Genomic DNA, 12,641 nt, shown 5'->3' with positions numbered 1-12,641 from the left:
GTGGTCAGCTGCTTTTAATCTGCTTTCCTGTTTTGATATGTTTGACTTGATTTCATGAAAGTCAAAATTTCAAAACTTGTGTTCTGGCTACGCTTAAAAACGTGTGGTGAGTTCGGCAGGTAGGGCTTCTAAACTAGCCCTAACAGACAAGCATTGGTGGTTCAGTGGTAGAATTCTCGCCTGCCACGCGGGAGACCCGGGTCCGATTCCCGGCCAATGCAATTGAGGCTGCTCCTTCATTACAGCTTTGTAAGAATGCTCCACGAGGTAGTCTTTTTGGATGAAGTGTGGTCAGCTGCTTTTAATCTGCTTTCCTGTTTTGATATGTTTGACTTGATTTCAGGAAAGTCAACATTTTAAAACCATTAAAAACGTTGTGTGGTGAGTTCGGCAGGTAGGGCTTCTAAACTAGCCCTAACAGACAAGCATTGGTGGTTCAGTGGTAGAATTCTCGCCTGCCACGCGGGAGACCCGGGTCCGATTCCCGGCCAATGCAATTGAGGCTGCTCCTTCATGACAGCTTTGTAAGAATGCTCCACGAGGTAGTCATTTTGGATGAAGTGTGGTCAGCTGCTTTTAATCTGCTTTCCTGTTTTGATATGTTTGACTTGATTTCATGAAAGTAAACATTTTAAAACGATTAAAAACGTTGTGTGGTGAGTTCGGCAGGTTGGGCTTCTAAACTAGCCCTAACAGACAAGCATTGGTGGTTCAGTGGTAGAATTCTCGCCTGCCACGCGGGAGACCCGGGTCTGATTCCCGGCCAAAGCAATTTAGGCTGCTCCTTCATTACAGCTTTGTAAGAATGCTCCACGAGGTAGTCATTTTGGATGAAGTGTGGTCATCTGCTTTTAATCTGCTTTCCTGTTTTGATATGTTTGACTTGATTTCATGAAAGTCAACATTTTAAAACAATTAAAAACGTTGTGTGGTGAGTTCGGCAGGTAGGGCTTCTAAACTAGCCCTAACAGACAAGCATTGGTGGTTCAGTGGTAGAATTCTCGCCTGCCACGCGGGAGACCCGGGTCCGATTCCCGGCCAATGCAATTGAGGCTGCTCCTTCATTACAGCTTTGTAAGAATGCTCCACGAGGTAGTCATTTTGGATGAAGTGTGGTCATCTGCTTTTAATCTGCTTTCCTGTTTTGATATGTTTGACTTGATTTCATGAAAGTCAACATTTTAAAACAATTAAAAACGTTGTGTGGTGAGTTCGGCAGGTAGGGCTTCTAAACTAGCCCTAACAGACAAGCATTGGTGGTTCAGTGGTAGAATTCTCGCCTGCCACGCGGGAGACCTGTGGTCAGCTGCTTTTAATCTGCTTTCCTGTTTTGATATGTTTGACTTGATTTCATGAAAGTCAACATTTCAAAACTTGTGTTCGGGAGACCCGGGTCCGATTCCCGGCCAATGCAATTGAGGCTGCTCCTTCATTACAGCTTTGTAAGAATGCTCCACGAGGTAGTCATTTTGGATGAAGTGTGGTCAGCTGCTTTAATCTGCTTTCCTGGTTTGATATCTTTGACTTGATTTTATGAAAGTCAACATTTCAAAACTTGTGTTCCGGCTACCCTTAAAAACGTGTGGTGAGTTCGGCAGGTAGGGCTTCTAAACTAGCCCTAACAGACAAGCATTGGTGGTTCATTGGTAGAATTCTCGCCTGCTACGCGGGAGACCCGGGTCCGATTCCCTGCCAATGCAATTGAGGCTGCACCTTCATGACAGCTTTGTAAGAATGCTCCACGAGGTAGTCTTTGGATGAAGTGTGGTCAGCTGCTTTTAATCTGCTTTCCTGTTTTGATATGTTTGACTTGATTTCATGAAAGTAAACATTTTAAAACGATTAAAAACGTTGTGTGGTGAGTTCGGCAGGTTGGGCTTCTAAACTAGCCCTAACAGACAAGCATTGGTGGTTCATTGGTAGAATTCTCGCCTGCTACGGGGGAGACCCGGGTCCGATTCCCGGCCAATGCAATTGAGGCTGCACCTTCATGACAGCTTTGTAAGAATGCTCCACGAGGTAGTCTTTGGATGAAGTGTGGTCAGCTGCTTTTAATCTGCTTTCCTGTTTTGATATGTTTGACTTGATTTCATGAAAGTAAACATTTTAAAACGATTAAAAACGTTGTGTGGTGAGTTCGGCAGGTTGGGCTTCTAAACTAGCCCTAACAGACAAGCATTGGTGGTTCAGTGGTAGAATTCTCACCTGCCACGCGGGAGACCCGGGTCCGATTCCCGGCCAATGCAATTGAGGCTGCACCTTCATGACAGCTTTGTAAGAATGCTCCACGAGGTAGTCATTTTGGATGAAGTGTGGTCAGCTGCTTTTAATCTGCTTTCCTGTTTTGATATGTTTGACTTGATTTCAGGAAAGTCAACATTTTAAAACGATTAAAAACGTTGTGTGGTGAGTTCGTCAGGTAGGGCTTCTAAACTAGCCCTAACAGACAAGCATTTGTGGTTCATTGGTAGAATTCTCGCCTGCTACGCGGGAGACCCGGGTCCGATTCCCGGCCAATGCAATTGAGGCTGCACCTTCATGACAGCTTTGTAAGAATGCTCCACGAGGTAGTCTTTGGATGAAGTGTGGTCAGCTGCTTTTAATCTGCTTTCCTGTTTTGATATGTTTGACTTGATTTCATGAAAGTAAATATTTTAAAACGATTAAAAACGTTGTGTGGTGAGTTCGGCAGGTTGGGCTTCTAAACTAGCCCTAACAGACAAGCATTGGTGGTTCAGTGGTAGAATTCTCGCCTGCCACGCGGGAGACCCGGGTCCGATTCCCGGCCAAAGCAATTTAGGCTGCTCCTTCATTACAGTTCTGTAAGAATGCTCCACGAGGTAGTCATTTTGGATGAAGTGTGGTCAGCTGCTTTTAATCTGCTTTCCTGTTTTGATATGTTTGACTTGATTTCATGAAAGTCAACATTTCAAAACGATTAAAAACGTTGTGTGGTGAGTTCGGCAGGTTGGGCTTCTAAACTAGCCCTAACAGACAAGCATTGGTGGTTCAGTGGTAGAATTCTCGCCTGCCACGCGGGAGACCCGGGTCCGATTCCCGGCCAATGCAATTGAGGCTGCTCCTTCATTACAGCTTTGTAAGAATGCTCCACGAGGTAGTTATTTTGGATGAAGTGTGGTCATCTGCTTTTAATCTGCTTTCCTGTTTTGATATGTTTGACTTGATTTCATGAAAGTCAACATTTCAAAACTTGTGTTCGGGAGACCCGGGTCCGATTCCCGGCCTATGCAATTGAGGCTGCTCCTTCATTACAGCTTTGTAAGAATGCTCCACGAGGTAGTCATTTTGGATGAAGTGTGGTCAGCTGCTTTTAATCTGCTTTCCTGTTTTGATATGTTTGACTTGATTTCATGAAAGTCAACATTTTAAAACGATTAAAAACGTTGTGTGGTGAGTTCGGCAGGTAGGGCTTCTAAACTAGGCCTAACAGACAAGCATTGGTGGTTCAGTGGTAGAATTCTCGCCTGCCACGCGGGAGACCCGGGTCCGATTCCCGGCCAATGCAATTGGGGCTGCTCCTTCATGACAGCTTTGTAAGAATGCTCCACGAGGTAGTCTTTTTGGATGAAGTGTGGTCAGCTGCTTTTAATCTGCTTTCCTGTTTTGATATGTTTGACTTGATTTCATGAAAGTCAACATTTCAAAACTTGTGTTCTGGCTACGCTTAAAAACGTGTGGTGAGTTCGGCAGGTAGGGCTTCTAAACTAGCCCTAACAGACAAGCATTGGTGGTTCAGTGGTAGAATTCTCACCTGCCACGCGGGAGACACGGGTCCGATTCCCGGCCAATACAATTGAGGCTGCTCCTTCATGACAGCTTTGTAAGATTGCTCCATGAGGTGGTCTTTTTGGATGAAGTGTGGTCAGCTGCTTTTAATCTGCTTTCCTGTTTTGATATGTTTGACTTGATTTCATGAAAGTCAACATTTCAAAACTTGTGTTCTGGCTACGCTTAAAAACGTGTGGTGAGTTCGGCAGGTAGGGCTTCTAAACTAGCCCTAACAGACAAGCATTGGTGGTTCAGTGGTAGAATTCTCGCCTGCCACGCGGGAGACCCGGGTCCGATTCCCGGCCAAAGCAATTTAGGCTGCTCCTTCATTACAGCTTTCTAAGAATGCTCCACGAGGTAGTCATTTTGGATGAAGTGTGGTCAGCTGCTTTTAATCTCCTTTCCTGTTTTGATATGTTTGACTTGATTTCATGAAAGTCAACATTTCAAAACGATTAAAAACGTTGTGTGGTGAGTTCGGCAGGTTGGGCTTCTAAACTAGACCTAACAGACAAGCATTGGTGGTTCAGTGGTAGAATTCTTGCCTGCCACGCGGGAGACCCGGGTCCGGTTCCCGGCCAATGCAATTGAGGCTGCTCCTTTATGACAGCTTTGTAATAATGCTCCATGAGGTAGTCTTTTTGGATGAAGTGTGGTCAGCTGCTTTTAATCTGCTTTCCTGCTTTGATATGTTTGACTTGATTTCATGAAAGTCAACATTTTAAAACGATTAAAATCGTTGTGTGGTGAGTTCGGCAGGTAGGGCTTCTAAACTAGCCCCAACAGACAAGCATTGGTGGTTCAGTGGTAGAATTCTTGCCTGCCACGCGGGAGACCCGGGTCCGATTCCCGGCCAATGCAATTGAGGCTGCTCCTTTATGACAGCTTTGTAATAATGCTCCATGAGGTAGTCTTTTTGGATGAAGTGTGGTCAGCTGCTTTTAATCTGCTTTCCTGTTTTGATATGTTTGACTTGATTTCATGAAAGTAAACATTTTAAAACGATTAAAAACGTTGTGTGGTGAGTTCGGCAGGTTGGGCTTCTAAACTAGCCCTAACAGACAAGCATTGGTGGTTCAGTGGTAGAATTCTCGCCTGCCACGCGGGAGACCCGAGTCTGATTCCTGGCCAAAGCAATTTAGGCTGCTCCTTCATTACAGCTTTGTAAGAATGCTCCACGAGGTAGTCATTTTGGATGAAGTGTGGTCAGCTGCTTTTAATCTGCTTTCCTGTTTTGATATGTTTGACTTGATTTCATGAAAGTCAACATTTCAAAACGATTAAAAACGTTGTGTGGTGAGTTCGGCAGGTTGGGCTTCTAAACTAGCCCTAACAGACAAGCATTGGTGGTTCAGTGGTAGAATTCTCGCCTGCCACGCGGGAGACCCGGGTCCGATTCCCGGCCAATGCAATTGAGGCTGCTCCTTCATTACAGCTTTGTAAGAATGCTCCACGAGGTAGTCATTTTGGATGAAGTGTGGTCATCTGCTTTTAATCTGCTTTCCTGTTTTGATATGTTTGACTTGATTTCATGAAAGTCAACATTTTAAAACAATTAAAAACGTTGTGTGGTGAGTTCGGCAGGTAGGGCTTCTAAACTAGCCCTAACAGACAAGCATTGGTGGTTCAGTGGTAGAATTCTCGCCTGCCACGCGGGAGACCTGTGGTCAGCTGCTTTTAATCTGCTTTCCTGTTTTGATATGTTTGACTTGATTTCATGAAAGTCAACATTTCAAAACTTGTGTTCGGGAGACCCGGGTCCGATTCCCGGCCAATGCAATTGAGGCTGCTCCTTCATTACAGCTTTGTAAGAATGCTCCACGAGGTAGTCATTTTGGATGAAGTGTGGTCAGCTGTTTTAATCTGCTTTCCTGTTTTGATATGTTTGACTTGATTTCATGAAAGTCAACATTTCAAAACTTGTGTTCTGGCTACGCTTAAAAACGTGTGGTGAGTTCGGCAGGTAGGGCTTCTAAACTAGCTCTAACAGACAAGCATTGGTGGTTCAGTGGTAGAATTCTCGCCTGCCACGCGGGGGACTCGGGTCCGATTCCTGGCCAATGCAAGTGAGGCTGCTCCTTCATGACAGCTTTGTAAGAATCCTCCACGAGGTAGTCTTTTTGGATGAAGTGTGGTCAGCTGCTTTTAATCTGCTTTCCTGGTTTGATATCTTTGACTTGATTTTATGAAAGTCAACATTTCAAAACTTGTGTTCCGGCTACCCTTAAAAACGTGTGGTGAGTTCGGCAGGTAGGGCTTCTAAACTAGCCCTAACAGACAAGCATTGGTGGTTCATTGGTAGAATTCTCGCCTGCTACGCGGGAGACCCGGGTCCGATTCCCTGCCAATGCAATTGAGGCTGCACCTTCATGACAGCTTTGTAAGAATGCTCCACGAGGTAGTCTTTGGATGAAGTGTGGTCAGCTGCTTTTAATCTGCTTTCCTGTTTTGATATGTTTGACTTGATTTCATGAAAGTAAACATTTTAAAACGATTAAAAACGTTGTGTGGTGAGTTCGGCAGGTTGGGCTTCTAAACTAGCCCTAACAGACAAGCATTGGTGGTTCATTGGTAGAATTCTCGCCTGCTACGGGGGAGACCCGGGTCCGATTCCCGGCCAATGCAATTGAGGCTGCACCTTCATGACAGCTTTGTAAGAATGCTCCACGAGGTAGTCTTTGGATGAAGTGTGATCAGCTGCTTTTAATCTGCTTTCCTGTTTTGATATGTTTGACTTGATTTCATGAAAGTAAACATTTTAAAACGATTAAAAACGTTGTGTGGTGAGTTCGGCAGGTTGGGCTTCTAAACTAGCCCTAACAGACAAGCATTGGTGGTTCAGTGGTAGAATTCTCACCTGCCACGCGGGAGACCCGGGTCTGATTCCCGGCCAATGCAATTGAGGCTGCTCCTTCATTACAGCTTTGTAAGAATGCTCCACGAGGTAGTCATTTTGGATGAAGTGTGGTCAGCTGCTTTTAATCTGCTTTCCTGTTTTGATATGTTTGACTTGATTTCAGGAAAGTCAACATTTTAAAACGATTAAAAACGTTGTGTGGTGAGTTCGTCAGGTAGGGCTTCTAAACTAGCCCTAACAGACAAGCATTTGTGGTTCATTGGTAGAATTCTCGCCTGCTACGCGGGAGACCCGGGTCCGATTCCCGGCCAATGCAATTGAGGCTGCACCTTCATGACAGCTTTGTAAGAATGCTCCACGAGGTAGTCTTTGGATGAAGTGTGGTCAGCTGCTTTTAATCTGCTTTCCTGTTTTGATATGTTTGACTTGATTTCATGAAAGTAAACATTTTAAAACGATTAAAAACGTTGTGTGGTGAGTTCGGCAGGTTGGGCTTCTAAACTAGCCCTAACAGACAAGCATTGGTGGTTCAGTGGTAGAATTCTCGCCTGCCACGCGGGAGACCCGGGTCCGATTCCCGGCCAAAGCAATTTAGGCTGCTCCTTCATTACAGTTCTGTAAGAATGCTCCACGAGGTAGTCATTTTGGATGAAGTGTGGTCAGCTGCTTTTAATCTGCTTTCCTGTTTTGATATGTTTGACTTGATTTCATGAAAGTCAACATTTCAAAACGATTAAAAACGTTGTGTGGTGAGTTCGGCAGGTTGGGCTTCTAAACTAGCCCTAACAGACAAGCATTGGTGGTTCAGTGGTAGAATTCTCGCCTGCCACGCGGGAGACCCGGGTCCGATTCCCGGCCAATGCAATTGAGGCTGCTCCTTCATTACAGCTTTGTAAGAATGCTCCACGAGGTAGTTATTTTGGATGAAGTGTGGTCATCTGCTTTTAATCTGCTTTCCTGTTTTGATATGTTTGACTTGATTTCATGAAAGTCAACATTTCAAAACTTGTGTTCGGGAGACCCGGGTCCGATTCCCGGCCTATGCAATTGAGGCTGCTCCTTCATTACAGCTTTGTAAGAATGCTCCACGAGGTAGTCATTTTGGATGAAGTGTGGTCAGCTGCTTTTAATCTGCTTTCCTGTTTTGATATGTTTGACTTGATTTCATGAAAGTCAACATTTCAAAACTTGTGTTCTGGCTACGCTTAAAAACGTGTGGTGAGTTTGGCAGGTAGGGCTTCTAAACTAGCCCTAACAGACAAGCATTGGTGGTTCAGTGGTAGAATTCTCGCCTGCCACGCGGGAGACCCGGGTCCGATTCCCGGCCAATGCAATTGAGGCTGCTCCTTCATTACAGCTTTGTAAGAATGCTCCACGAGGTAGTCATTTTGGATGAAGTGTGGTCATCTGCTTTTAATCTGCTTTCCTGTTTTGATATGTTTGACTTGATTTCATGAAAGTCAACATTTTAAAACAATTAAAAACGTTGTGTGGTGAGTTCGGCAGGTAGGGCTTCTAAACTAGCCCTAACAGACAAGCATTGGTGGTTCAGTGGTAGAATTCTCGCCTGCCACGCGGGGGACCTGTGGTCAGCTGCTTTTAATCTGCTTTCCTGTTTTGATATGTTTGACTTGATTTCATGAAAGTCAACATTTCAAAACTTGTGTTCGGGAGACCCGGGTCCGATTCCCGGCCAATGCAATTGAGGCTGCTCCTTCATTACAGCTTTGTAAGAATGCTCCACGAGGTAGTCTTTTTGGATGAAGTGTGGTCAGCTGCTTTTAATCTGCTTTCCTGGTTTGATATCTTTGACTTGATTTTATGAAAGTCAACATTTCAAAACTTGTGTTCCGGCTACCCTTAAAAACGTGTGGTGAGTTCGGCAGGTAGGGCTTCTAAACTAGCCCTAACAGACAAGCATTGGTGGTTCATTGGTAGAATTCTCGCCTGCTACGCGGGAGACCCGGGTCCGATTCCCTGCCAATGCAATTGAGGCTGCACCTTCATGACAGCTTTGTAAGAATGCTCCACGAGGTAGTCTTTGGATGAAGTGTGGTCAGCTGCTTTTAATCTGCTTTCCTGTTTTGATATGTTTGACTTGATTTCATGAAAGTAAACATTTTAAAACGATTAAAAACGTTGTGTGGTGAGTTCGGCAGGTTGGGCTTCTAAACTAGCCCTAACAGACAAGCATTGGTGGTTCATTGGTAGAATTCTCGCCTGCTACGGGGGAGACCCGGGTCCGATTCCCGGCCAATGCAATTGAGGCTGCACCTTCATGACAGCTTTGTAAGAATGCTCCACGAGGTAGTCTTTGGATGAAGTGTGGTCAGCTGCTTTTAATCTGCTTTCCTGTTTTGATATGTTTGACTTGATTTCATGAAAGTAAACATTTTAAAACGATTAAAAACGTTGTGTGGTGAGTTCGGCAGGTTGGGCTTCTAAACTAGCCCTAACAAACAAGCATTGGTGGTTCAGTGGTAGAATTCTCACCTGCCACGCGGGAGACCCGGGTCTGATTCCCGGCCAATGCAATTGAGGCTGCTCCTTCATTACAGCTTTGTAAGAATGCTCCACGAGGTAGTCATTTTGGATGAAGTGTGGTCAGCTGCTTTTAATCTGCTTTCCTGTTTTGATATGTTTGACTTGATTTCAGGAAAGTCAACATTTTAAAACGATTAAAAACGTTGTGTGGTGAGTTCGTCAGGTAGGGCTTCTAAACTAGCCCTAACAGACAAGCATTTGTGGTTCATTGGTAGAATTCTCGCCTGCTACGCGGGAGACCCGGGTCCGATTCCCGGCCAATGCAATTGAGGCTGCACCTTCATGACAGCTTTGTAAGAATGCTCCACGAGGTAGTCTTTGGATGAAGTGTGGTCAGCTGCTTTTAATCTGCTTTCCTGTTTTGATATGTTTGACTTGATTTCATGAAAGTAAACATTTTAAAACGATTAAAAACGTTGTGTGGTGAGTTCGGCAGGTTGGGCTTCTAAACTAGCCCTAACAGACAAGCATTGGTGGTTCAGTGGTAGAATTCTCGCCTGCCACGCGGGAGACCCGGGTCCGATTCCCGGCCAATGCAATTGAGGCTGCTCCTTCATTACAGCTTTGTAAGAATGCTCCACGAGGTAGTTATTTTGGATGAAGTGTGGTCATCTGCTTTTAATCTGCTTTCCTGTTTTGATATGTTTGACTTGATTTCATGAAAGTCAACATTTCAAAACTTGTGTTCGGGAGACCCGGGTCCGATTCCCGGCCTATGCAATTGAGGCTGCTCCTTCATTACAGCTTTGTAAGAATGCTCCACGAGGTAGTCATTTTGGATGAAGTGTGGTCAGCTGCTTTTAATCTGCTTTCCTGTTTTGATATGTTTGACTTGATTTCATGAAAGTCAACATTTTAAAACGATTAAAAACGTTGTGTGGTGAGTTCGGCAGGTAGGGCTTCTAAACTAGGCCTAACAGACAAGCATTGGTGGTTCAGTGGTAGAATTCTCGCCTGCCACGCGGGAGACCCGGGTCCGATTCCCGGCCAATGCAATTGGGGCTGCTCCTTCATGACAGCTTTGTAAGAATGCTCCACGAGGTAGTCTTTTTGGATGAAGTGTGGTCAGCTGCTTTTAATCTGCTTTCCTGTTTTGATATGTTTGACTTGATTTCATGAAAGTCAACATTTCAAAACTTGTGTTCTGGCTACGCTTAAAAACGTGTGGTGAGTTCGGCAGGTAGGGCTTCTAAACTAGCCCTAACAGACAAGCATTGGTGGTTCAGTGGTAGAATTCTCACCTGCCACGCGGGAGATACGGGTCCGATTCCCGGCCAATACAATTGAGGCTGCTCCTTCATGACAGCTTTGTAAGATTGCTCCATGAGGTGGTCTTTTTGGATGAAGTGTGGTCAGCTGCTTTTAATCTGCTTTCCTGTTTTGATATGTTTGACTTGATTTCATGAAAGTCAACATTTCAAAACTTGTGTTCTGGCTACGCTAAAAAACGTGTGGTGAGTTCGGCAGGTAGGGCTTCTAAACTAGCCCTAACAGACAAGCATTGGTGGTTCAGTGGTAGAATTCTCGCCTGCCACGCGGGAGACCCGGGTCCGATTCCCGGCCAAAGCAATTTAGGCTGCTCCTTCATTACAGCTTTCTAAGAATGCTCCACGAGGTAGTCATTTTGGATGAAGTGTGGTCAGCTGCTTTTAATCTGCTTTCCTGTTTTGATATGTTTGACTTGATTTCAGGAAAGTCAACATTTTAAAACGATTAAAAACATTGTGTGGTGAGTTCGTCAGGTAGGGCTTCTAAACTAGCCCTAACAGACAAGCATTGGTGGTTCATTGGTAGAATTCTCGCCTGCTACGCGGGAGACCCGGGTCCGATTCCCGGCCAATGCAATTGAGGCTGCACCTTCATGACAGCTTTGTAAGAATGCTCCACGAGGTAGTCTTTGGATGAAGTGTGGTCAGCTGCTTTTAATCTGCTTTCCTGTTTTGATATGTTTGACTTGATTTCATGAAAGTAAACATTTTAAAACGATTAAAAACGTTGTGTGGTGAGTTCGGCAGGTTGGGCTTCTAAACTAGCCCTAACAGACAAGCATTGGTGGTTCAGTGGTAGAATTCTCGCCTGCCACGCGGGAGACCCGGGTCCGATTCCCGGCCAAAGCAATTTAGGCTGCTCCTTCATTACAGTTCTGTAAGAATGCTCCACGAGGTAGTCATTTTGGATGAAGTGTGGTCAGCTGCTTTTAATCTGCTTTCCTGTTTTGATATGTTTGACTTGATTTCATGAAAGTAAACATTTTAAAACGATTAAAAACGTTGTGTGGTGAGTTCGGCAGGTTGGGCTTCTAAACTAGCCCTAACAGACAAGCATTGGTGGTTCAGTGGTAGAATTCTCGCCTGCCACGCGGGAGACCCGGGTCCGATTCCCGGCCAATGCAATTGAGGCTGCTCCTTCATTACAGCTTTGTAAGAATGCTCCACGAGGTAGTTATTTTGGATGAAGTGTGGTCATCTGCTTTTAATCTGCTTTCCTGTTTTGATATGTTTGACTTGATTTTTATGAAAGTCAACATTTCAAAACTTGTGTTCGGGAGACCCGGGTCCGATTCCCGGCCTATGCAATTGAGGCTGCTCCTTCATTACAGCTTTGTAAGAATGCTCCACGAGGTAGTCATTTTGGATGAAGTGTGGTCAGCTGCTTTTAATCTGCTTTCCTGTTTTGATATGTTTGACTTGATTTCATGAAAGTCAACATTTCAAAACTTGTGTTCTGGCTACGCTTAAAAACGTGTGGTGAGTTCGGCAGGTAGGGCTTCTAAACTAGCCCTAACAGACAAGCATTGGTGGTTCAGTGGTAGAATTCTCGCCTGCCACGCGGGAGACCCGGGTCCGATTCCCGGCCAATGCAATTGAGGCTGCTCCTTCATTACAGCTTTGTAAGAATGCTCCACGAGGTAGTCATTTTGGATGAAGTGTGGTCAGCTGCTTTTAATCTGCTTTCCTGCTTTGATATGTTTGACTTGATTTCATGAAAGTCAACATTTTAAAACGATTAAAATCGTTGTGTGGTGAGTTCGGCAGGTAGGGCTTCTAAACAAGCCCCAACAGACAAGCATTGGTGGTTCAGTGGTAGAATTCTCGCCTGCCACGCGGGAGACCCGGGTCCGATTCCCGGCCAATGCAATTGAGGCTGCTCCTTTATGACAGCTTTGTAAGAATGCTCCATGAGGTAGTCTTTTTGGATGAAGTGTGGTCAGCTGCTTTTAATCTGCTTTCCTGTTTTGATATGTTTGACTTGATTTCATGAAAGTAAACATTTTAAAACGATTAAAAACGTTGTGTGGTGAGTTCGGCAGGTTGGGTTTCTAAACTAGCCCTAACAGACAAGCATTGGTGGTTCAGTGGTAGAATTCTCGCCTGCCACGCGGGAGACCCGGGTCTGATTCCCGGCCAAAGCAATTTAGGCTGCTCCTTCATTACAGCTTTGTAAGAATGCT

At 44.9% G+C, this 12,641-nt stretch overlaps 14 non-coding genes across 14 annotated transcripts; all 14 read left to right on the top strand.

The window, feature by feature from the left end:
• The first annotated feature begins 150 nt into the window (after window positions 1-150).
• Window positions 151-221, top strand: trnag-gcc (transfer RNA glycine (anticodon GCC)). The gene has a single exon. It is a non-coding gene; the product is annotated as a tRNA-Gly (tRNA).
• A 204-nt stretch (window positions 222-425) lies between these two features.
• trnag-gcc (transfer RNA glycine (anticodon GCC)) lies at window positions 426-496 on the top strand. Its single transcript has one exon. It is a non-coding gene; the product is annotated as a tRNA-Gly (tRNA).
• Window positions 497-975: 479 nt separating this feature from the next.
• trnag-gcc (transfer RNA glycine (anticodon GCC)) lies at window positions 976-1,046 on the top strand. The gene has a single exon. It is a non-coding gene; the product is annotated as a tRNA-Gly (tRNA).
• Window positions 1,047-2,998: 1,952 nt separating this feature from the next.
• On the top strand, window positions 2,999-3,069 carry trnag-gcc (transfer RNA glycine (anticodon GCC)). Its single transcript has one exon. It is a non-coding gene; the product is annotated as a tRNA-Gly (tRNA).
• A 386-nt stretch (window positions 3,070-3,455) lies between these two features.
• Window positions 3,456-3,526, top strand: trnag-gcc (transfer RNA glycine (anticodon GCC)). The gene has a single exon. It is a non-coding gene; the product is annotated as a tRNA-Gly (tRNA).
• Window positions 3,527-5,129: 1,603 nt separating this feature from the next.
• On the top strand, window positions 5,130-5,200 carry trnag-gcc (transfer RNA glycine (anticodon GCC)). The gene has a single exon. It is a non-coding gene; the product is annotated as a tRNA-Gly (tRNA).
• Window positions 5,201-7,439: 2,239 nt separating this feature from the next.
• trnag-gcc (transfer RNA glycine (anticodon GCC)) lies at window positions 7,440-7,510 on the top strand. The gene has a single exon. It is a non-coding gene; the product is annotated as a tRNA-Gly (tRNA).
• A 398-nt stretch (window positions 7,511-7,908) lies between these two features.
• trnag-gcc (transfer RNA glycine (anticodon GCC)) lies at window positions 7,909-7,979 on the top strand. The gene has a single exon. It is a non-coding gene; the product is annotated as a tRNA-Gly (tRNA).
• Window positions 7,980-9,657: 1,678 nt separating this feature from the next.
• trnag-gcc (transfer RNA glycine (anticodon GCC)) lies at window positions 9,658-9,728 on the top strand. The gene has a single exon. It is a non-coding gene; the product is annotated as a tRNA-Gly (tRNA).
• A 386-nt stretch (window positions 9,729-10,114) lies between these two features.
• On the top strand, window positions 10,115-10,185 carry trnag-gcc (transfer RNA glycine (anticodon GCC)). Its single transcript has one exon. It is a non-coding gene; the product is annotated as a tRNA-Gly (tRNA).
• A 778-nt stretch (window positions 10,186-10,963) lies between these two features.
• trnas-gcu (transfer RNA serine (anticodon GCU)) lies at window positions 10,964-11,034 on the top strand. Its single transcript has one exon. It is a non-coding gene; the product is annotated as a tRNA-Ser (tRNA).
• Window positions 11,035-11,511: 477 nt separating this feature from the next.
• On the top strand, window positions 11,512-11,582 carry trnag-gcc (transfer RNA glycine (anticodon GCC)). The gene has a single exon. It is a non-coding gene; the product is annotated as a tRNA-Gly (tRNA).
• Window positions 11,583-11,981: 399 nt separating this feature from the next.
• trnag-gcc (transfer RNA glycine (anticodon GCC)) lies at window positions 11,982-12,052 on the top strand. Its single transcript has one exon. It is a non-coding gene; the product is annotated as a tRNA-Gly (tRNA).
• Window positions 12,053-12,256: 204 nt separating this feature from the next.
• trnag-gcc (transfer RNA glycine (anticodon GCC)) lies at window positions 12,257-12,327 on the top strand. Its single transcript has one exon. It is a non-coding gene; the product is annotated as a tRNA-Gly (tRNA).
• The last annotated feature ends 314 nt before the right edge of the window (window positions 12,328-12,641 follow it).

The sequence above is a fragment of the Misgurnus anguillicaudatus genome, chromosome 9 (assembly GCF_027580225.2).
Source record: "Misgurnus anguillicaudatus chromosome 9, ASM2758022v2, whole genome shotgun sequence".
Lineage (NCBI taxonomy): Eukaryota > Metazoa > Chordata > Actinopteri > Cypriniformes > Cobitidae > Misgurnus > Misgurnus anguillicaudatus.
Note: the sequence above shows the minus strand (reverse complement) of the source record. Positions and strands in the feature narration are given on the sequence as shown.